Below are 21,227 nucleotides of genomic sequence, written 5' to 3'. Positions count from 1 at the left end.
TCTCGCTGGCTCAGTTCCTGACCCCTCTGCGGCCTAGAAGCCAGGACGGGCCCGTTTCACCCACACTCACTCTCGTCGCATGTCACCGGTCGCCCTGCAGCGAGTTGGGCTCCCGGCCAAGCTTCCTCTGCGTGCTAACCGTCCCCCCGAGTTGTTGGCCATCATTGCTCCTCTTACATTATCGACTCATTTCTTCGTCATAGCTGCCTCTCCATCACAGCCGCCCCTCTGTGCCGGCCCTTCGTGGTCAGCGTTGCCCCCATTATCGCTGCTCGTATTTGCCAGTACTTCATGAATTGAATTTGGCTCCTGTGACTGTTCCTTTGTCAAGCCTCTGCGATCGCCCTTCGCAGGTCCTTTCCCTTCACTCACATGGGCACTGGCATCTTCTCCTTCCTGCTAAATTGATTTTCTCGTGACACTCTGACTCCTGACTTCTTAAATCAAAATCAGATGAACATATTTTACCACCTCTTCTTGATTCTCCGCAGCAAAAGAAAGGGGAACAATGCCCATGTTTTTGATTTGCTTGCATTTTAAGCTACAACCTGAATTGCACACACACACACACACGCACATGCGCACACACACGGGCGCACACACACGCACACACCTTCCGGAGACAGCAACTATACAGCGATACATCTTAGGGATCTTAGATTTGAATGAAATGTTATTTAAACCTATTTTGTGTGCAGGCCCGTGTCTACACCATCAGCGAATTTCCGGTCTCTGGAACGGTGGACGGCATGTAGTCAGGGCCAGTAACTGATAATGAATGAATATCTGGATCATTTTGGATCACTGAGAAGGCAGAGAAAGTAGAGCCATAATTAAGATTTTCTCTTAAAATGTATATAGTTATATAGCTATCCCCACACCAGCAATCCCACTAATCTACATATTATTTGGATCCTAAAAATGGCCAAATACACTGTATGTTCCCAGATAAACAAAGCGTGTCCTCAGAAGCGTTACCGCAGGGGTCACGGGCACCACCGTGGCCACTGCCCGTTGCTCCACTGCTGTTAAATCCCCGTTTTAACTTCTCCTTTGCAGCCGTGGGCTTCCCCACGCCCCGCGCGCCCACCTGTGTGCAAACCACACTCAAAGTGCGGGTCTGTGGCCTGCCGTCTTCATGTCCCTAAGGGAGGCTATGACTTGGGAAGGTGGACGTCTGTGCTAATGCCCCGAATTGTCTCTGGGGATCCAGGGAAGTGTGAGGTGAGCTGGCGGCTGCCAACGATGCCGGGGGACCAGGGAGCCCCGCAGGCCTTTACCCTGGGGGTCCCTGTGGTCACAGGCCGAGCAGCCGTACTTGACACCCAAGGACCCCCAGGTGGGAGTGGGGGGTTCAGGCTCCCCTTTCTTTGAAGGAAAGGCGCTTACAGTGGAGACGAGCACTTGTATGATTCCATTAACAGGAGACTCTCGGCACCCCCTCCCTGTTTTGGGGGCTTCCTTAAAGCTGATTCAATGATTTGAATTTTGTATCGGTAAACAAATTTATTTTGTTGTTGAAAACAAGGCTTGTACTTCCTTTGACACATTTTGCGAAAGGACTGAACCAATTATATCTTCTCCCGGGATCACTTCCGAATTCTAACATGAGGAACGAAAGTGCTCCTGGTTAAGCAGTTCGTGTTTCTAATACCATTTAGGGCGTCTACGGCTCTGAACCGTTCCCGCCTGGCACTGCGGGCGCTGCGAGGGGCCCCGTGTAACGCGTCCGTGCAGGGAACAGGTTTTAAAATATCCAGAGTGCGAGTTGTGAGCTACACTCGTACCTAACTTGATTTGCCCTTGGTCAGGATCAGAATCGCCCGTTTTCACACCCCCCACGTAACACTGGGAAGACCATCTATTCCCACCTCGGCCTCGTGAGAGGAGCTTTCACACCACGTCGGGCCGACTCCCTGCACAGACGCAGGCGGTGAAAGTGTCCAGCTCCGCAGCCCTGGCCCGTGTGGCTCGGGGGTTGGGCGTCTTCGCGTCTGGAGAGGTTGCCGGTTCGATTCCCGTAGGTCACAGGCTCGGGCTGTGGGCTGATCCCCGGAGGGCGTGAGGAGGCAGCAGACGCTCCTCTCTCCTCCTCCCTTCCTCTCTCTCTAAAATCAATCAAAATTCTTTTTTAAAAAGTTCAACTGTGTATATTTCACAGAAAAAGGTCTGACACCAAAGTTGGAGGTCTCACAAACACATGTTTATATAAATGCCTATGTACGTCGATAATTCAGTGATGGAAATGAAAAAATTCAAATTATGATTTAAAAAAAACTCACATGTGAATAAATGTTATCAGAAGCAAGTGTATCCATACATCCACGTATATTTTAAATGTATACGTAGAACAAGCTCATCTTGATGGAGGATTAAAGCAAATGAGCTACAATTATGTAAAATCTTCCCTGAAACAAGCTCCTGGCAAGTTCCCTCCGATGTGGAGTTTTCACACTGGAGCTCATGGTCCCCGTTAGGTCCTCGGGCATCGGGCACCTGCCTCCCTCCTGCCCCCAGAGCTCCCTCTGCCCCCACCCTCGGGAGCGAGCAGTGGGGGGTGCGGGCTCAGCCGTGGGGGGCCTCAGGGCTGTGACGGCCCGTTCCCAGGCCAGGTGCACCCCGTTACCTCTCCAGGAAGGAGTGGGGCCCCCTGTGGCTCCTGCTGGGACCCTGACCAAATTCTCCTGCCTCCCGCCCCTGACCCGCCCCCACCCGGCCCCCAGCCGGCCCCCACCCGCCCCGACCCAGCTGCCACGGGCCCCCCCACCCGCCCCCACCCAGTCCCCACCCGCCCCGACCCAGCTGCCACGGGCCCCCCCACCCGCACCCACCCGGCCCCCACCCGGCCCCCACCCGCCCCGACCCAGCTGCCACGGGCCCCCCCACCCGCACCCACCCGCCCGGAGCAGGCCACCCTCTGCTGGCAGCCGCCCGGCTCCGCTCGCCCGCTCCCGCCCGGTGAACGGAAGGGACGTACGATTCCGTCTCGTTTTCCTAAACTCCAGCAGCACCGGGAGCTTTTCAGACTGCCTTTCGCAACACGGTGTTGCCAACCTTCCAATTCTGTTTTCAATTCAGTGACGTCGGTTCTCTCCCCCGGGCCTGAGAACCCCCGGGGCGGTTCACGGGCTGGAGGGGCCGCTCTCGCTGTTTCTGCAGGTCCCTTCCTCCGTTACGTCCTTCGCCTGGGTCTCCGCCGTCTTTGAACACCCTCAAGCGTGTCTTTATTTCTAGCATCGTCCCAGCGCCTCTCTCTGGGGCACACGGGGTGGTGACAGCACTGGCGCTTTTTTAACCAGAGGCAGACGCCCCCGAGGCCGTCAACGCCGGGCAGCGTCTGTAGCCACCCCCGCAGCTTCTCTAGGACAGAGCTTTGGTTTCCAGACGTGGCACAGACCACGCCACGTCTCCCCCGTGGCTCCCCTAAAGCGCCTGTTCACAGCCGCGCAGCGTCCGGAACCTCCCGGCGTTTCCGATTGCCGCTGAGCTCTGCTGACTGTGAACCTGATGGAGGGGCTGCCGTTTAGTTTGCCAGGGAAATGGTGCCACGCGCCCCGGCTGGTGCGGCTCAGGGGTTAGAGCGCCGGCCACGCACCCAAGGGTCCCAGGTCCGATTCCCAGCCAAGGGCACGTACCTGGGTTGTGGGTTTGCTCCCCGCGCCCAGTCAGGGTGCGTGAGGGAGGCACCCAGTCGATGTGTTTCTCTCAGGTCGATGTTTCTCTCCCCCCTCCCTCCCTCCCATTCTCTGAAAAGCACGGAAAATGCGCCCTCGGTGAGGGAGGGTTAACAAAAAAGAGAGAGAAACAGAGCCACCTGCCACCTGCCGCATCTGCACGTGGGCGGCCAGCACCAGGGAGGGCAGAGCCCCGGTTCCTCTTAGACGGCCTTGTCCTGGATTCAACCCCTCTCGCCGTCCGGCCGGAGCTCCACCAGCTCCTGGTCTTGGCCGTTTCTGGACAATAGATTCTGCTGCTAAATCACCGGCTTCCTGAGCCTTTTCTCCAACAAAACTTTCCTTTTCTCAATGAAGCTTCACTCCGCTTGAGGTTCCAGCAGCTGCTTGAAATAATCAGCACCGTCCCCGGCAAACTTACCCTGAAGCGTCTTCAGTTTTCCGAAGCCGGCGCTGGGCTTGTCGGTTTTTCCTACGTGTGCCCGGTGAAGGGCCGACTTGGATTTTCACGCAAAGACCCTGATAAGCCGTGTTCACTGTAAAGACAAAACTGTTTTGCGTCCCAGGTCGCCTCGGGGCAGTGGCATGATGCAGGACGCGCAGTCCTGTTCCCGACCTCGTCAGGACCGTCTGCAGGCCCAGCAAACGCCTCTCTTTTCACCCCATCTTCAGAAACCGCCGCTTAGGGCCGTGGGGCCGCTGTGTGCGACAAGCGACGGTAAAACACGGAGCCCGCAGCACGCCTAGCCGAGGAGCCGACCCGGAGAGCGCAAAGGCTCCGCGGCGCCGTTTACTTGCACGACCCGAGTGGCGCGACGCCTATAACCGCGGCCGAGCGTGGGGGGGCGGCCAGGTGTAGAAAGGCCTCCTTTAAATGACCCCGTCGTGATGTTTGATTGCAACGTGGAGCGACGGCGGCCGACCTTTCATTTAGCGAGCGTCCTGCCCCCAGGCCCATCCAGCTCATGCAAAGGGCGGGATCACAGCCCCGTGTGGAGGGGCCACGTTTTCTAGCCCAGCCCCCCGTGGGTGGCCGTTGGGTGGTTTTCCCGTCTGGCTACTGTGAATGTTGTGCGATTCCTCTTCCCGGGGCGTCTGAAACAGCCAAAGGGCAGAAGTGGGCGGCGGAGTGGTGGCGACGGGGTTTGGGTCGGTCTTGTTCGGTGGATATAAAATTCAGTTCTACAAAGAGAGTCCATTCCTGAGAGCTGTGTGGACAGTTAGCAAAAAGATACTGGGCCCTGGAAAATTTGTTAAGAAGGTCGAGCTCATGTTAAATTGTCTTAATACCAAAAAAAAAAAAAAAAAACAGAGGAGTCTTCTGCAGGCGATGAACGTATTTATTTGCCGTGATTGAGGGGATGGTCCTGTGCGTACACATCCGAGCAGAGCCTCCCAGCTGAATACGTTTATCACGTGCAGATATCTTGTGTGACGACTACACCTCAATAAAGCGGGAGAAAAAAAGAAAATTAAAAACAACAAACACCTCAGGAGAGCGTCTGACAAATCTCGGTTGGTTACTAAGGTGGAAACGTCAGTATTAAGCTTGTTCAGAGCTATGAGGATTGAAGTGTTTCCTGATAATACAACTTTAAAGGAATTTCCATGGGAAATTTCAAAAACATGCTGAGTTTTTTATACGGATGTGGGGCAGGTGGAACAGTCTGTGTGCACATGCGCAGACCAAGGTGACTGGGACAAGCTCCGGCGCTGGGAGGTGGCGCCGGGCGGCCTCCGAAGCCCGTGTGGTTCTCAGGGAGCCTCAGCAGATGGCACCAGCGAGATGCGAACCTGCCGAAGCCGTGGCTCCTGATCTACTCGCTCTGCCCAGTTGCCAAGGAGCATGTTGCTTTGTGTCTAAGTTAAATCTGGAGAATTTGGTTAAAATTAAGAATTTAATAAAATTCAGAGGTATTTTTATCAAGATTAAACATCCTTCGCTTCAGTCAGTTCAGCTTGATCTCCAAATGTGAAAACTCGGACGCCGGCAGACGGTCTGCAGACCATCGAACCAGCCAAGTCCACACGGGGACACCCTGGGGCTCGCACAGCGCGATCGATCCCACGGCGCGAGTGCTGGCGCCTGGGGCTCGCGGGAAAGATGGGGACCCTGCTCCAAGTCCAGGAACAATTCACGGGGACCTGCGAGGTGGCCGTCCCTGCCCCATGCGACTGCGTCTGAATTAAAGACGGGCTGCTAGTCCATGCGGTTGGGAAAATGATCCACTGGGTGATTGGGGGCAGTTTTCCCGCTCTCCACGGAGACACAGTCAGTGATGGGGGCAGTTTCCCCGCTCTCCACGGAGACACAGTCAGTGATGGGGGCAGTTTCCCCGCTCCCCACGGAGACACAGTCAGTGATGGGGACAGTCTCCCCGCTCTCCACGGAGACACAGTCAGTGATGGGGGCAGTCTCCCCGCTCCCCACGGAGACACAGTCAGTGATGGGGGCAGTTTCCCCGCTCCCCACGGAGACACAGTCAGTGATGGGGGCAGTTTCCCCGCTCTCCACGGAGACACAGTCAGTGATGGGGGCAGTTTCCCCGCTCCCCACGGAGACACAGTCAGTGATGGGGGCAGTTTCCCCGCTCCCCACGGAGACACAGTCAGTGATGGGGGCAGTTTCCCGCTCTCCACGGAGACACAGTCAGTGATGGGGGCAGTTTCCCCGCTCCCCACGGAGACACAGTCAGTGATGGGGGCAGTTTCCCCGCTCCCCACGGAAGACACCTGGCTGTACCCTGCTCTAGATGCTGAGGAGGCAGGGAACCTGTTGGACACAGGGGACCCTTGGGCCCTGGGCCCCTCCCAGGCAGCACTGGATCAGAGCAGGGCTCTGAGGGTAAACCCTCCCTCCCATTCCTTGGTGACACCTCTGACCACTGCCTCTCGAGGGTGGTGATAGTTCACACTTCCCGTTGGCGTCCTGGTCCGCCCCAGGCAGGATGGAGGCTGGACGCACTTATTGAGTCTCTCCTCTGAGCCACCTCATGGTTCACGTTGAGGCTTATCCTGTGGGCGACTTGGGGGAGCCCCGTCCATCAAAGAGGAAACCTCCACCCAAAGCCCCTGAGCCCGCCGGTGACCGGTCTCCTGGCTCCCCGCCCACCTTCTCCACAGTGACACTCGGCAGACTCGAGGGCCCGCGGTTCCAACACCCCCCTCGCGCGTTTGCAGGAACTGAAGCCAGAAGCTGCCCCGGGAAGCGTGTGGTAAAGAACTTGGGTAAAAAGTACAGACACACGTCACAGACCAGACTGATGGACTCAGCTCACTTAGAATTTACCCCGAAGCTCCCAGGGGCGAGAAGCAGCCCCCACGGTCCGGCGCCCGCTGAAGCCACGTGCTCTGCTCCGTAGCGTGGGCTCGGCCTCGATGGAACAGCAACAACCGCATCACCAGCTAACGTCCGTGGAGTGTTTTCCACGGGACAGACCCTGCAGATTGTCTCCTTCCGCCCTCGCGGGACTCCCACAGGGGTGATCCCCACCGTTCCCTTTCTGCCCGAGGGGAGAGGGAGACGTGCCCGCGCCCCAGGGCGGGCGTCACAGTGCTCTCCCCGCCGTCTGGGGCAGACTTTCGTGAAGCCACCCTGAAGGCCGAGAGCAAAGTGTTCAAGGTACGCAGGACAGTGACGGGCGTGGAAAACAGGTCCCCGTGGGGCTTAAGACCAGGCTGGGGGGGAAGGAAATAAACGAGCAACTCGCATGGTTGCCTGTGGAGCCTGTGGCCGCCCGGCAGAGCCGTGGAGTCACGGGAGCCAGCAGGTGACCGGACACCAGAGGACGGCCAGTCCCGTGAGGGTGGTTGCCTACGAGAATGCGGGTACGTCGGGGGTGTATGCTCCCGAAAAATCTGGGATCGTAAAATAAGTATTGAAAGGAGGGCAAAGCTAATAACCCAATAACAATGATATTTATCTGGAGACTGTCCTTTTGCAAATAAGGATCCGCGATGTAAATGCTGCGGAAACCAAACATTCCACGGGCGCCGTCTCCTCGGGGCTGCTCCTATCGCCCGCAGATGAGACACGGGCCTGGGGGAAGAGCCCTCCTGATGAATCCGGGAGACGTGGGTTTAGGTGTCTCCAGACTGTGACCTGTGAGCACACAGTGACTCAGGAGGGAAAGTGAGCCCCCGTGGGTGCCGGGCGTGTGCCAGGTACCAGGGGGCGGGGAATGAGAGAAACATCTCAGGGACCTGCCGCTTAGCTGGGGTGGGGATTGGGGCCGACACGTTCATAGAAGGTTCCAGGTGGGGTAATAAGTCTGGTAGAATGGAGCAGGGGACCACGGGGGCCCCCCAGGAGCAGGACCTCTGGGGACACTGCCCGCAGCGCGGCGCTCACCCCGGCGTGGAGTTGGTCCCGGGAGGAGTCTCCGACTCATCGAGGGCACATCAGGCTGAGGACACCCGAATGGATCGCAGTCGGTTCATCCGTCCTGTAAGACTTCCAGCACGTCTTTCAGCCTCTGAACCCTTTGGGCTGGAACGTAAATCTCCCACAGTTAATCTGTCCCACGCTGAGACGGCCGCATAAACTTGTAATGGAAGAGCTGCCAGCTGTTTGTGCCGAAGTTTCACAGAAATCTTACCATTAGCACGTATATCATCCGGGGAATCCAACTGGGCCCAAGGCTGTCTGCAGAATGAGATGTGTGATGAAATCCCAGGTGAACGTACTTCGAAAGAACATGAGCTACAGCTTGATATTGAATTTGATAATGCTTTATCGTTGATTGAAAATATTCAGTGTGGCCCGAATGGCGTGGCTCAGTGGCTGAGCATCAACCTAGGATCCAGGCGATCGGGGTTCGATTCCCGGTCAGGGCACAGGCCCAGGTTGCGGGCTCGATCCCCAGTTGGGGGCGTGCAGGAGGCAGCCGATCAATGACTCTCATCATGGATGTTTCTCTCTCTCCCTCTCCCTTCCTCTCTCTGAAACCAATAAAGATACATAGAAAAAATATTCAGTGTGGCCCTGGCCTGTTTTCTTAGTGGTTAGAGCACCAGCCTGCAGACTGAAGGGCCCCCGGTTCAGTTCCAGCCAAGGGCACGTACCTTAGTTGCAGGCTCAATCCCCAGCCCGTCAGGGCACATGTGGAGGCAACCAGTCGATGTGTCTCTCTCCCCCCTTCCACTCCCTCTGAAAAACAATGGAAAAAATATCCTCAAGTAAGAATTTTATATATATATATATATATGTATATATATATATATACATATATATATATACACACGCACTCAGAAGCAATCATATATCTATATCTATCTATGATTCCTTCTGAGTTCATGTTTTCTACTAACTCAATTCCCAAACAAGGCAGCTTAATTCCTGATCCTCTGATGCTAAGGATGCCTGTGGAGAGGAGGGGGGACCAGTGGAGAAATGCAGGCTCACCTCCCGGGAAAGGAGGAGGGGCGTCATCATGGGCCCGGCCGTCCTGCTCCGAGCCCCTTGCCCTGTGCACACCACGTGGGACGCACGGGCTCGCCCACCACCAGGAGGTCCTGGACCCCCTGGGCTGTACCTTTGACTCATAAACAAAGACTCAGAGAGAGGTGTTTCCTTGTCCTGGCTCTGCGGATACATCAGAAGGTGGTGGAAATACTGTGAAATTATCTGAGCTTGCAAGGCCCCTGTGTAACAGAGCCGGGATCACAGCCCCCATCTCTCCCTCGCCCAGGTGTGAGTTTGTAGGAATGTCTGCTGGACCCCAGCGCCTGTCACCTCCCCCTCAGTGGAAAGACAGGGCTGCTTTAAGAGTGAAGACCTCTTTCTTGACTTTATTTGGTGCAACTGGGTGGTCTTTTAAGTGTGCAGGTCACACGCAACTTGAAAACTGCTCGTTTCGCATCCTTATGATAGTGTCAGAAGCCACGGAAGATAACTTGCCTTGAAATGTGAGCTAGTGGCGCTTCGCATTTTAGAAACACAGCTCGACTGTGGCGGTCCGATTCACCTGAGGAAACCTGAATCAATACTGCCTTGACTTCATAAGTTAATATTTCAATGTAATAATGCTACGTCTAGTTTTTTTTAAATCCATATATTCTGCTGACAGTGTCCAGGTGACCTTTATCATGGCGATGTCATCCAGACGCTGTGTCAGGAGGGGTGCTATTTGGGGCACCTGAAGACCTCAGCACGACTGTATATTGTCACACTTTTGCCTGACACTCAGTTGTCAAAGGCCATATTATTTATCATATTTTTGTAGATACATGCAAATCAAATGCACATTTATAATGTAGAAATAGTATTAAAACTTTAATTAGCCTCAGCGTCCTTATATTTAAATAGAGAACTATTTCCAGAAATAATTTTTTCCAGGTGTTTCCTGTCTATCAGTGTTCAGTTTGGGGGAAAGAAATAGTCTAAATGATTTTACATCCACAATTTCGGTCCCTGAAGTTTACAAACCCAGGGGATCTTTTTGTGTCCAGCGCAGCCCCTCTGCCCTGGAGATCAAGGATGCAGAGACATTTAACAGGCAACTGATATAAATGAATCCTTTGAAATTCACGTTGCGTGCGTTTTACAGTTTGCTGACCGTCACTGATAAGTTCCACGGGAATGCAGTGGATGCTGTAAGGAAAAGGGGCCGCGGGGTCCCTCGGAAACGTCCGTTCCCCGCGCTCTGGAGGCCGTAGAGACAGGAAGCGTGTGGTTGCTCAGCTCCAGCCAAACACCTCACTAGGGTACAGAAACCGGGTCGATTAAAATGCGCCTGTGTCTGTTTTCACGACAGATAGTTCAGAACTCAGCTCTCCCCCCGAAAGTCTGTGCAGCAGACCAGGTGCTCGTTCCGCGGGAGGGTTAACGGTGGGGAATAATCCCACAGCAGCTTCTTTGGCAAAATGAAGATTCACTGTCCTCAGCCCTCCTCTGGGGCCTGTGGCGGTGGCAGGAGACCTGTGGGCTCCTACAGGAGACGCGGGACCTGAGCCGAGGGAGCGGACGCCTGAGGTGCTTTGTGCACCGGGAGTGTCCGGCCTGGGGTGCCCGTGTTCTCACTTCTCACTGCGAACCTCGGCCCCACATCCTGCCCGGCGGCCCCCCACCCGCACCTGCCCGAATGCTCAGCAGCCTCTAATCTAGTTCCGTCCCTGTAATCTCACCACTTCAAGAGTGTTATAGAAATGAAACCACACACTGTGTGACCTTTTGAGAACAGCTCTTTGAAAGGGCAGGAGTGCCTTTATTTATCTATTTATTTTTGATTACATTTTTAAATTAAATTTATTGGGGTGACATTGGTTAATAAGATTATATAGCTGTCGGGTGTACGTTTCTAAGATTGGTCATCTGTACGCTGCGTGGTGTGCCCACCACCCAAATTCAAGGCTCTTCCGTCACCATATAGTTGACCCCTTAACCCTTTCCTACCCCACCCCCTCCCTCTGGTGACCACCCACTGCCGTCTGTGTCTGAGACTCTGTTATTCTTGTGGGTTCACTTGCTGCTTTTCGTTTTATATCCCACAAAGGAGTGAAATCCTATGGTTCTTAACTTCTTCTGTCTGACTCATTTCACTCAGGCCCATCCTTGTTGCAGATGCAGCGTTTCACCCTTTCTCCTGGCTGAGTCGTATCCACTGTGTCCGTGTCCCACGTCTGCTTTTTACCTGTAAAAATAAGAACCAGCCCTGACCGGTGTGGCTCAGTTGGTTGGGTGTCCCCTGTGCATAGAAAAGCCGCTGGTTCGATTCCCGGGCAGGACACGTGCCCGGGGTGTGGGCTCCATCCCCAGGAGGGGGCATGCAGCGGGCAGCTTACCCATGAGGCTCTCTCATCGTTGATGTTTCTCTCCCTCTCCCTTCCTCCCTTCCTCGCTCTGAAATCAATAAAAACCTATATTTTTTAAAAGCAGGAGATAACAGTTGTTATGTAGACAACGAGGGCTACTTGCCTACAGCTCCATGAAATAAACTTGCAGGTGCAGGTGCTGAGCGTGAGGAGCGGGATTCGCGGTGGCACCGGGAGGCCCTGACCGCGCCTGGGAGCTTAGTTTGAGTGGTTTATGCCTGACACGTGGTGCAGAGAGCAAATTCTGCAGAATAACCGGTCTGTAGTAATATATTGGCTGTATCTAAAGTGCGTAGGGAGTTCAGCCACTTATAATTTAAAATAGGCTCACCGTCGGAGAGGACTTCCTTCCTCTCGGCTCGCACTAAAGGGATTTGCAGTGTCCATTTGCAGAAAAATTATATTTTCCCTGTTTGAAAGAATATGCCTCTTTCTATTTGCCTTTACTGTGATAGCTTGATATTGTTAGACAATTTATATTCTATAGAGAACTTGGAAAGCAAACACCATTTATTCTTATGATTTATAGAGAAATGTCAGAAATACTCCCCATGACCACTATCTATAAATATGGGTTAAACACCAGCTCGCTGCTTCCAATTTCTAAGGTGAGAGTGCAGGCTATTGTTCTAACCTGATCGCCCACCTCGGCATCCGGGGCTCTTTGAAATGGTTGGATTTGGGATAAATGGTTTAAGCTCTGTGGCGTGTTCCCGCATCTGTAGACGGGGTGATTCTACCAGCTGAGGGGTTTTTTGTTTTTCTTGTTGGTTCATTTGCTGCTTTCAGTTTCATATCCCACGTGAGTGAAATCCTGTGGTTCTTTTCTTTCCTGCCTGACTTCTTTGGCTCCGCATGATGTTCCCCAGGCCCCCCGTGTGGTGGCAAACGGCAGCACCTCACCCTGTCTCCCGCTGAGTCGCGCCCACTGTGCCCACGTCCCGCCCGCTCTGTCCAGTCCTCGGTCGCAGGACACGGTGTTGTCTCCACGTCTTGGCCGCCGTGAGCAACGCTGCAGCGAACATAGGGGGGCATCTGTCTTTGCGAATAAATGTTTTCAAATTTCTCGGGTGGATCCCCAGGAGATGGGTTACTGGGTCATAGGGGGGCTCTATTCTTAATTTTGAGGAAACTCCCAAATGTTTTCCACAGCGGCCGTGCCCGTCTACAGCCCCAGCAGCAGTGACTGAGGCCCCTTCCTCCACAGCCTCGCCACCCGAGCTAGTACCTGCCTGCTGGTAGCGGCCACTCTCACAGGTGGGAGGGGGCTCTCATGGTGGCTTTGATTTGCCCTTTGCTAATATCAGGTGACGCTCGGCATCTTCTCATGTATCTGTTGGCCATTTGTATATCTTCTTGGGAGAGGTATCTGTTCAGGTTCTGTGAACATTTTTATATTGAATGTTTACTATTTTTTATTTTATTATTTTATTATTTTTTTTAAAATATATCTTTATTGATTTCAGAGAGAGGAAAGGGGAGGGAGAGAGAGAGATAGAAACATCAATGATGAGAGAGTCATTGATCGAGCCCGCAACCCGGGCATGTGCCCTGACCGGGAATCGAACCCCGATCGCCTAGGTCCTAGGTCAACGCTCAACCGCTGAGCCACGCCCGGCCGGGCACGTTTACTATTTTTAAACTCTACCAAAAACTGGTTAATAAACACAATGATATTAAAATGTAAATAAAGTAGTAAAAGTTAACTTAAAAATCAGCCCTCGTTAAGGCATCTCCGAGCACCCCCTCGGCTTGGAGGTTTAAAGGCCTCTGAGTGAAGTCATGGGCGGCAGCCAATTTCAGGAACAGAAGCGAATGAAGAGAGTGAAACGGGGACTTCAAATGGCGATAGTGGGAGTCCCCGAGTCCAGTTGCCCTTGACGATCAGCTCGTGGCCCAGGAAGGGGGGTGTCCGTGGAGGGAGGAACGCTCGGAGGCTTTGGGGGCACTTTCAAAGAAACGCGACGGGCCAGATAAAAGGCGGTTCACCTGTGGGGCAACTCCGTACCAGGCCCGTGGCTCCGGAGCCCATTCCCGCAGAGCTGAAATAAGAAACGGAGCAAGGAGCTACTTTTAGGGGAAAAACCATCGCGGGTAAAGCATAATTTCCACGTGCAGGGGAAGGAAAGGGGTCGATAACTCTGCCCGTCGGGGATAATTAATCCCTGTGTTTAAGACTAAGGAGAGTTCCGCTGGTTAAATACGTCAGCTTTGCCTTTGAATGTGCAAGTCGCCCAAATGTCTGCACGGGGACAGTAAAGAACAAAAGTCAGACTCTTTAACTTTGGTTTTCAAAGAGCATTTTAAACGTTGCAACAGAAACAGAAGTTCGCTTGCATGTTGTCCAAAAACGGAGACCTTATTTTTCCGTTTTAAAATGTTCCGCCGTGTTCTCGGTTTGAAACGAGGTTCAACGTGAGCAGACTCAGCGGCTCTCGGGATGGCTGTTGGACGGAGTCGCTGTGCGTATTGCGGCTGGAACGACTGGAATGGTGACGTTTATTAGGCTGATTTATCTGAAGTTTGCACGGTGTCTGCTCCGTCTAATAATTAATTCTAGCAAACAGAACATGTAATGAAGTACTCGGTTGCAGACCTCACGGGAGGCTGAGAATCACACCAACAACTTGTTTAAATTATTCTTCGGGGCGTGATTAGTCGTTTCTCATTTGTTTTTCCCTTTCCTGGTTGACATCCTACATTAACTCCAAACCCGGAATTATTTTGAAGTATCGCATTGTCCCATCTTAATTATTCCTACATGGGATGGAGATTTCACTTCACGGAGCTCGCTGGGCCCCGCTGTTCAGTCATTTTCTGAGTTCTTCCCCGAGTCTCGCGACGCCATTTAGCAAAAGCAATGTTGTTTCGCCGCCCGCCTTCAAAAAATGTACCTTCCTCGCAGAGCTGGACAGCATGACGCCTGCAAGTAAATGGTCGCTCCCCGTAGGACGTTCACAGACCAGCCCACATTTTTAAGTGACAGAGGAACTCGCAACCATTCCAAGCTGATGGATGAATTAAATTATTATTATTTTTTTAATCTTCACCTACGGATATTTTTTCCATTGCTTTCTTCAGAGATTGAAAGGGAGAGAGAGAGAAACATCCATGGGAGAGAGACCCGTCGAGTGGTCGCCTCCCACACGCCCCGGCGCTGACGCTCTAGCCTCTGAGCGACGCTGGCCCAGGCCGCACATAACTTGAAGGACAGGACTGAGGTTGCCAGGAGCAGTAACCCGCCGGGATGACGGCAGCCTTGTTAGCCCCGGCCAGGAGCTCGGGGCACCTCACGTAGCTGGCACCCACGGTTTCTGCTCTTTCCACGCTGACGATGGCGACCGTCATAACCACCTGGGGATTCTCCAGTTTACAGCAGAGATCCGTGGGCCCTCGGCCCAGCCTGCGTCCCTCCGACGGCGCTGTTCCGTGTGACTGATTCAACGTTACAGCACTGACGCCGAGGGCCTGAGAAAGCCCTTGAACTCCAGCCGCTGCTCTAATCGATGATGTCGGTTCCCCCAGGAGGGTGACCCCGTGGGAATTATCTTCGAGCTGGATGGGGAGACATCGCCACACCTTTGCAAGACACCCTCGCTCGACTCCTTCCAGACACTACGCGAGTTATCAGCCAGCGTCCAGTCCCTGGGCGTCACCATGGCTTCAGAGAAATCGTACATCCAGCCAAAAATGTCCATCAGCAGCGTGCACTGCGGATGTCTCTATGATGCACCGTTTCATACGCAGAACAAAGGGGAGCCAGGAGAGGCATGTGGCACAGGGTCCTTCAGACGAGAGCGCGTCCTTCTGAGGGAGCCAGGGAGGTGGCGACGGGCCTCGGGCCCAAGAAGACCGGCGGACGGAGCGATCGCCCCCGGGAACTGAAAACAGGGAGCGTTCCTGGGACGAACGTGTGTGAGGAGGAAGTTACTTCTCTGAGCCATGACGGGAGGCGGGCGCGGGACCTGCTCCCCCCACTGTCCCGTTCACATCCCCCGGGGCCCTTCTCCCAGCTCCCCTTCTGGTCTGCGGGACTGATTCTGTGGTTATAACCTCTGGGTGTGCTTCTCTGTTTTTCTACCCTGAGTGTCTGTAGACTTCCTGCCAGAGAGGGAGCTATTTATGAGCCATTGAAGATGAGTGAAAGCTGAGGGAGCAAATGAAACAAAGTATCTATAATGTATCCGCTGCGCGGCCTCCTGCGGCGGGACCGCAGCTCGGTTGCAGGTCGTCGCTGCCCCTCCCCAGTGGCGACAGGGTCAGCGTTTTCCTGCTTCGCACCTTCTAGTCCCTGCGCAGCATAGACCCCGACCCTCCGGCTCCTTCGTGACGCAAGCTCTCCTAAGTGACCTTCGCCGTGGAGGCTGGGGATGGGTGGCGGGGGATGGAGGCACGTAAGTGTCCCCGCAGCTTTGGTGGCCACCATCTGTGACGCCCGGAACCTGGCCCCTGGGTTCAGACAGCGGCTGGTTGTGGGGTTGGTGTTGCCGCCTTACTGGGTTCCAGCTGCCTCGTGGTCACCTCTGTGTCAGCCGCCCCACCTGCCACCTGCTCTGGCCGGGCCACCGCCCTGTGAGGCCGCGTCTGGGCTCCAGGAGCCCAATCCCAGGAGTCAGGAGGTCCCCCCTGCTGACTTCATGTGTTCACCCCTTTTATCCAACATGCAGAAATAATATACATGTTTTTATTTGGATCAACTCAAGCCTTCTCTTTCTACAGTATGTAAGTTCTTTAGGTCATTATTTTGTTTAGGGAAACAAAATTCCCTTTAGGTAATTCTTTGAAATTAATGCTCTTCTCAGGAGTTCATTAATTTATTTATTTTGGCCAAGGTGAAGGAAAGGAATGTGACAGGAAAACACCTGAGGCATTTAAAAGTCTGTGAAAGATCTTCTCTGCCTTCTCCCAGAATATAACCTCTTCACCAAATGAACGTGCTAAAAGGAAGGCCCTTTACCTTTTGACCTGGGACTCAGTCTTGTGGATCTATTACCTCTTGGGTTTTATTGCATCAGGAAAAAAAAAAAAGGAAAGGAAAAAAAACTACGCACTTTGACTTGCGTTTCTGCAAATAGAAACCACCTGCCCCTGGCTGGGCATGGATTCTCCGGGGAGGGCCCTTGGAGTTAAACGGTTCTATGAAAAGACGCATTCCTGTTTCTCTGGCTGGCGTGTCCTGTTTAACTGGGGCCATAAGGAACCGTTTGTAAGCTCTGCGCTCAACAGTAATCAGCTGCAAAAAACAGGCCTCCCATGACGGCTCCGATCACTATCTCACCCTTTGTCCCAGGTCTGTCTTGACAAACGTCAATATCTTCTGCTTTTATCTACAGATCTATAATTTTCTCTTCCCCTCTTTTATCTTTCTGTCCTTCAAACTTCCAGCTCAGTGACTCCACACATCTTTGGCTGATAGATTCCCATGTTTTGTAAATATTAATTCTGCATTCCACCGCATGTAATAACACCCTGATTTGTTCTGTAGTGGGTATTGTACTGTGAGCCTTAAATTCCCAGCCTCTCCTTTTTAATAAATCTCTGTCCTCTGTCATCCATCTGAGAATATATTTGATAATTTTCTAGATAATGCTGGGGACACTCTGGTGGCTTCATTCCAGGATTAATAAAATTCTCTTGGAGATCTCCGCATTGAGTCTCTTATTTTGCACAGCAGACATTTCAGTGTTTCCCCATAATTGCCGTGCTTTCCCCGGTGAGCTGGTTACCCTTTGTGGCTGCGGCGTGGTAAGTGTTCTATAATGCAGACAATTTTGGTGACATTTTGATGATTTGGGATTGAGGGATTTCATGTCTGTTAGTCTCTGTCATCTTCGCACCACCCCCGACTTGCTTCCCTCCTGACATTCATGGCTCCCTCTTCCTTCCAGAGAATCCATAGTATTGGCAACAATACTTCTTCCGAGAAGCACAGACACCTGAAAGGAAGAGGGGTGTGGCCAGATGGAGCAGTTTATCTGGAAACCAAAGGATAAGGGGTTCGTTTCGGGATGGAAATGGAGTTAGGAGTTGCTGTGTCCAGACAGAGAGACCGAGATAGTCATTTCCACTCAGGCTTCCAGGATTAAGTGGCCCTGGCCTGACACAGCAAAGCATGAGCATGGCCAGGTGTCTGGCAGGTGCTGCATCGGTGGCAGCGTTCAGCCCCATCCTTGTCCCACCCGCCCCCTCGCTGCCCGGCCAGGCCACACCCTGCCACCCATTCCAGGGATTTGGTTACTTTAAACCTGACCAGTTGGTACAACCAAGGAACTGTCTCATTTTTTCTGGCACAGCAAAGTGAAAGACATTTGTATTTGCATCATAGTAGCAACAATGTTTCTCTCCTGCGAGGTCCTGACACCTGCAGAGCATGTGGGGACATTGTAGCCATGATTCTTGCTTCTGTATCAGCTGTTTTCTGACCCGTTTGGACAGCCGGGAGGTGTAGCCTCACCCACTGCTAGGTGGTGCTACAGAGATGCCAGCTGTTTGGGAAAACACTCAATCTCAACGCTTACTTTATAGATTTTCGGGGGAAGGTGTTTAGGGCAGGCTGTTCCCAGACAGGGAGATGGACCAGGGTCATCACTGCACTGTTAGTATTGACAGAGGAGCTGTACAAATTTACCTAGTTTTTCTCTCTATTTAATTCCCTCCCCACTCCCGTTGTAAGAAACCTGAAGAAGAATCAGGTAGTTAAATGGTGTGCGAACCCCTCATACCTACACAATTTCATCTACAGTCATTGGGAAATATTTATCTCTTAGCGTCAAATTCGTAATCATTTTATATCCAGAACTTCGAATTCCAGAACTTTGTACTTTTTCATTTTCTTCTTATTTTATCTCTTGTCATTAGGGAATGTTTATCTGTAAAAGTTAAAAATTCTATAATTACTTTGTGTTTATCAACATAGCCCCTTGTGGATGTTGAATGTTTTTTGTGGGGTTTTTTTGAAGACCAGAACTTTGTCTTCTGTTCATTTTCATTGCTGGCACTGCGGCCTGGGCAGCACAGACATTCAATAAAGGCTGGAAGCCCTGGCCGTGGGGCTCGGTTGGGCATCGCCCTGTGCGCCAAAAGGCTGTGCGTTTGATTCCCGGTCGGGGCACATGCACAAGCTGTGGGTTTGACCCCAGGCCAGGGTGAGTGCGAAAGGCAGCTGATGGGTGTTTCCCGAGCACTTTGGTGTTTCTCCCTGCCTCTCCCTCTCCCCCCCTCTCTCTTTAAAATCAATGAACATATCTTTGGGTGAGGGGATTAAAAATAATAATACTGTATTGAACTCTGGACACTTGCTAAGAGAGCAGATCTCAGGGGCTCTCACACACACGGTGACCGTGTGAGCAAGCGTTAGTTAGCTCGCCTGAGTCGTTATTTCACTATGCATATCGATCATCATGCTGGACACCTTAAATACATTCGGTGTTCACTGAAAATGTATTCTGTGGCCCTGGCCGTGTGGCTCAGTTGGCTGGAGCATCGTTCCATACACCAAAAGTTTGCAGGTTTGATTCCCAGTCAGGGCGCATGTAGGAGGCAACCGATCTCTCTCTCTCTCTCCCTTAAAAAAAGTATCCTGTCAGCATAGCTTCTCACTTGCATCTCTAGCTCGGTCCAATTGAGAGCTATTGGTTTCATTACTAATGTATATTTGCATTTAAGTTTCTAGAAGGCCATGTTTCTGACAAACTAGAGGGTTTTTTACACAGGACTGGGCCGACCTTTCCTCTCTGCACAGAGTATTCATAGCACGGAGTAAATACAGCCCTTTGACAACAGCCGCTGATGGTTGCCTGGGCTCAACACCAACAAGAAATCTACCACCCTTTGCCCCGACCTGAAAGGATTACAAATGGCCATTTTACACCCTAAGGAGAGCACGTGTATGTAGGGAGCCCTCTGCCTGTGAGTCACTGCAGGTCGGCCGACTGTGACCTGCAGGTGCTGTGGGATTATTGATGTTTCTCTGCAGGTGTCGCTCAGTCACGGCTGAGCAAGCATTTGGGGAAGGCGATGATGGGAGGGAGGCTGGACATGGTCACTTATAAATGGACCCATGAGAAAGAAAAAGAAATTGAACCACCACCACCCTCCGGCGCCAGCTTCCTGGGCCATATTTATACTGGTTCCCAGCAGCTGGCAGCCTCACACCTGTTTCAGATCAGATCCCTAAAATAGCGTTTGCACGTAAACAGCGCAATCTGCAAGAGTAGATTTTAAAGTAAATTATAATACCTATATCACTAATTTTAGCAAGAATTTCAACAGCAAAAGGAACGAATTCTGTATCAGCATTGTGTGATGGAGCTCGGGTCGGAGCCGGATCAGAACCGGGCCCACAAACCGGAGGTTAGTCAGAAGCCCGCCTTGCGCGGGCACCACTGACGCCTTCCTTCAGTTTAACAATCGGGCACTGGATGCTTTTTAACAAGACTCCAGAGAGTCTGATTTGCTCTGAGACAGATCCCACTAAATATACCTCCTGCCCGCGGTCTCCGTGTTTCTCTTCCTCTCCCGGCCCCTCTGTCCCTTATCTACCGACCCGTCCCACCTCTCTCCCTGTCGCCTGCGCTCCACGCACAGGAGTTCGTGGAATATTAGTACATCGGTGTCAGCGATGAGCCGGGCCGTCATGTGCCAGTCACCATGACAACGTGTTCTTTATAAACATGAAAATAAAAATAACACTTCAAGGCTTTGCAAAGTGAAATGCGGAGGACAACTTCCTAGTCTCAGAAGTTATTTTTCATGTTAATATAAATAACTGCAGAAAATATGCATGTGTTACTCAAAGTATTCACTCCGTGGTGTTCTAGGTATCCTTAAAATGTATTTCATTAACGTCAACGTTGCTTTTGATTATACTGAGTCATCTTTCTGTCATCCCAAACACTAAAAATCTTAAAACAAAATACTTGATATTTGCCTTGACGTGTATATGGGTTAATTTCATTTTTAGAGCTGATGATCCATATCTTTGGAGTCACAGCAATTTTTACTTCTATAAAATTCTACAATTGAGGGCTCTCAGATGTATACACCTGTCTATATTGTTACTTTACAAAGCAGCCTGAGACCACTTGAAACGATGGGATTAAGGGTCAGGCTCAGCACCGCCCTGGGCATCTGCAGGAGTGAGGTCCCTGCTGCGCTAAAGTCCTCCCTCCTGTCCCCAACGCAGGTCATCAAGCTGGCCTTCGAGGAGTTCGAGCTGGAGCGAGGCTACGACACCCTGACCGTGGGTGATGCGGGCAAAGTGGGTGACACCAGGACCGTGCTGTACGTGTAAGTGTGTGATCTCCCTTCTCTCTCAGGTTCGGGGGGGGGGGTGCCCTGGGGGTGTGCCCTCCAGACTGGTGCAACGCTCGATAAATCCGCACAGGGCCAGTCCCATGGGGTCCAAACCGATTTCATGGGAGGACTCATTCAGGGTGATGTTTTATCAGTAAAAATGTTTTTTCCAAATCATTAAAAACTATGGCAAAAAATTAGAATTTACAGAAAGCAGAAAGTAGAAATGATGAGCCTCTCAACTTTCTTCCGTTCTACTTCCCTGGGGTCTGATTCTGTCAGTGTTTTTGTAAGTACAGGCACTTTCTAGAATAATGCTGGGTGTCTTACAAAAAGCCCCTACACTGGGGAAAACTGTTCCGAAGGGGACAGGGATGTGGGGGGGGGGAACCGGGTGGGGAACCTCCCTGTCCGTCTGTGGAGCTCAGATCCGGAGCCCTCGGTCTG

At 52.3% G+C, this 21,227-nt stretch overlaps 1 long non-coding RNA gene across 1 annotated transcript in view; it reads left to right on the top strand.

Moving 5' to 3' along the window:
• LOC148093618 (uncharacterized) overlaps positions 1 to 20,701 on the top strand; it is a 38,895-nt gene extending 18,194 nt beyond the window's left edge. Inside the window, exon 3 of the long non-coding RNA XR_015714013.1 lies at positions 20,671 to 20,701. This is a non-coding gene — a long non-coding RNA (uncharacterized LOC148093618). The remainder of the gene's footprint in view (positions 1 to 20,670) is intronic.
• The last annotated feature ends 526 nt before the right edge of the window (positions 20,702 to 21,227 follow it).

This window comes from Miniopterus natalensis, chromosome 2 (assembly GCF_054644295.1).
Source record: "Miniopterus natalensis isolate mMinNat1 chromosome 2, mMinNat1.hap1, whole genome shotgun sequence".
Taxonomy (NCBI): domain Eukaryota; kingdom Metazoa; phylum Chordata; class Mammalia; order Chiroptera; family Miniopteridae; genus Miniopterus; species Miniopterus natalensis.
The sequence above is the reverse complement of the archived record's forward strand: the minus strand, read 5'-3'. Positions and strand labels throughout refer to the sequence as shown.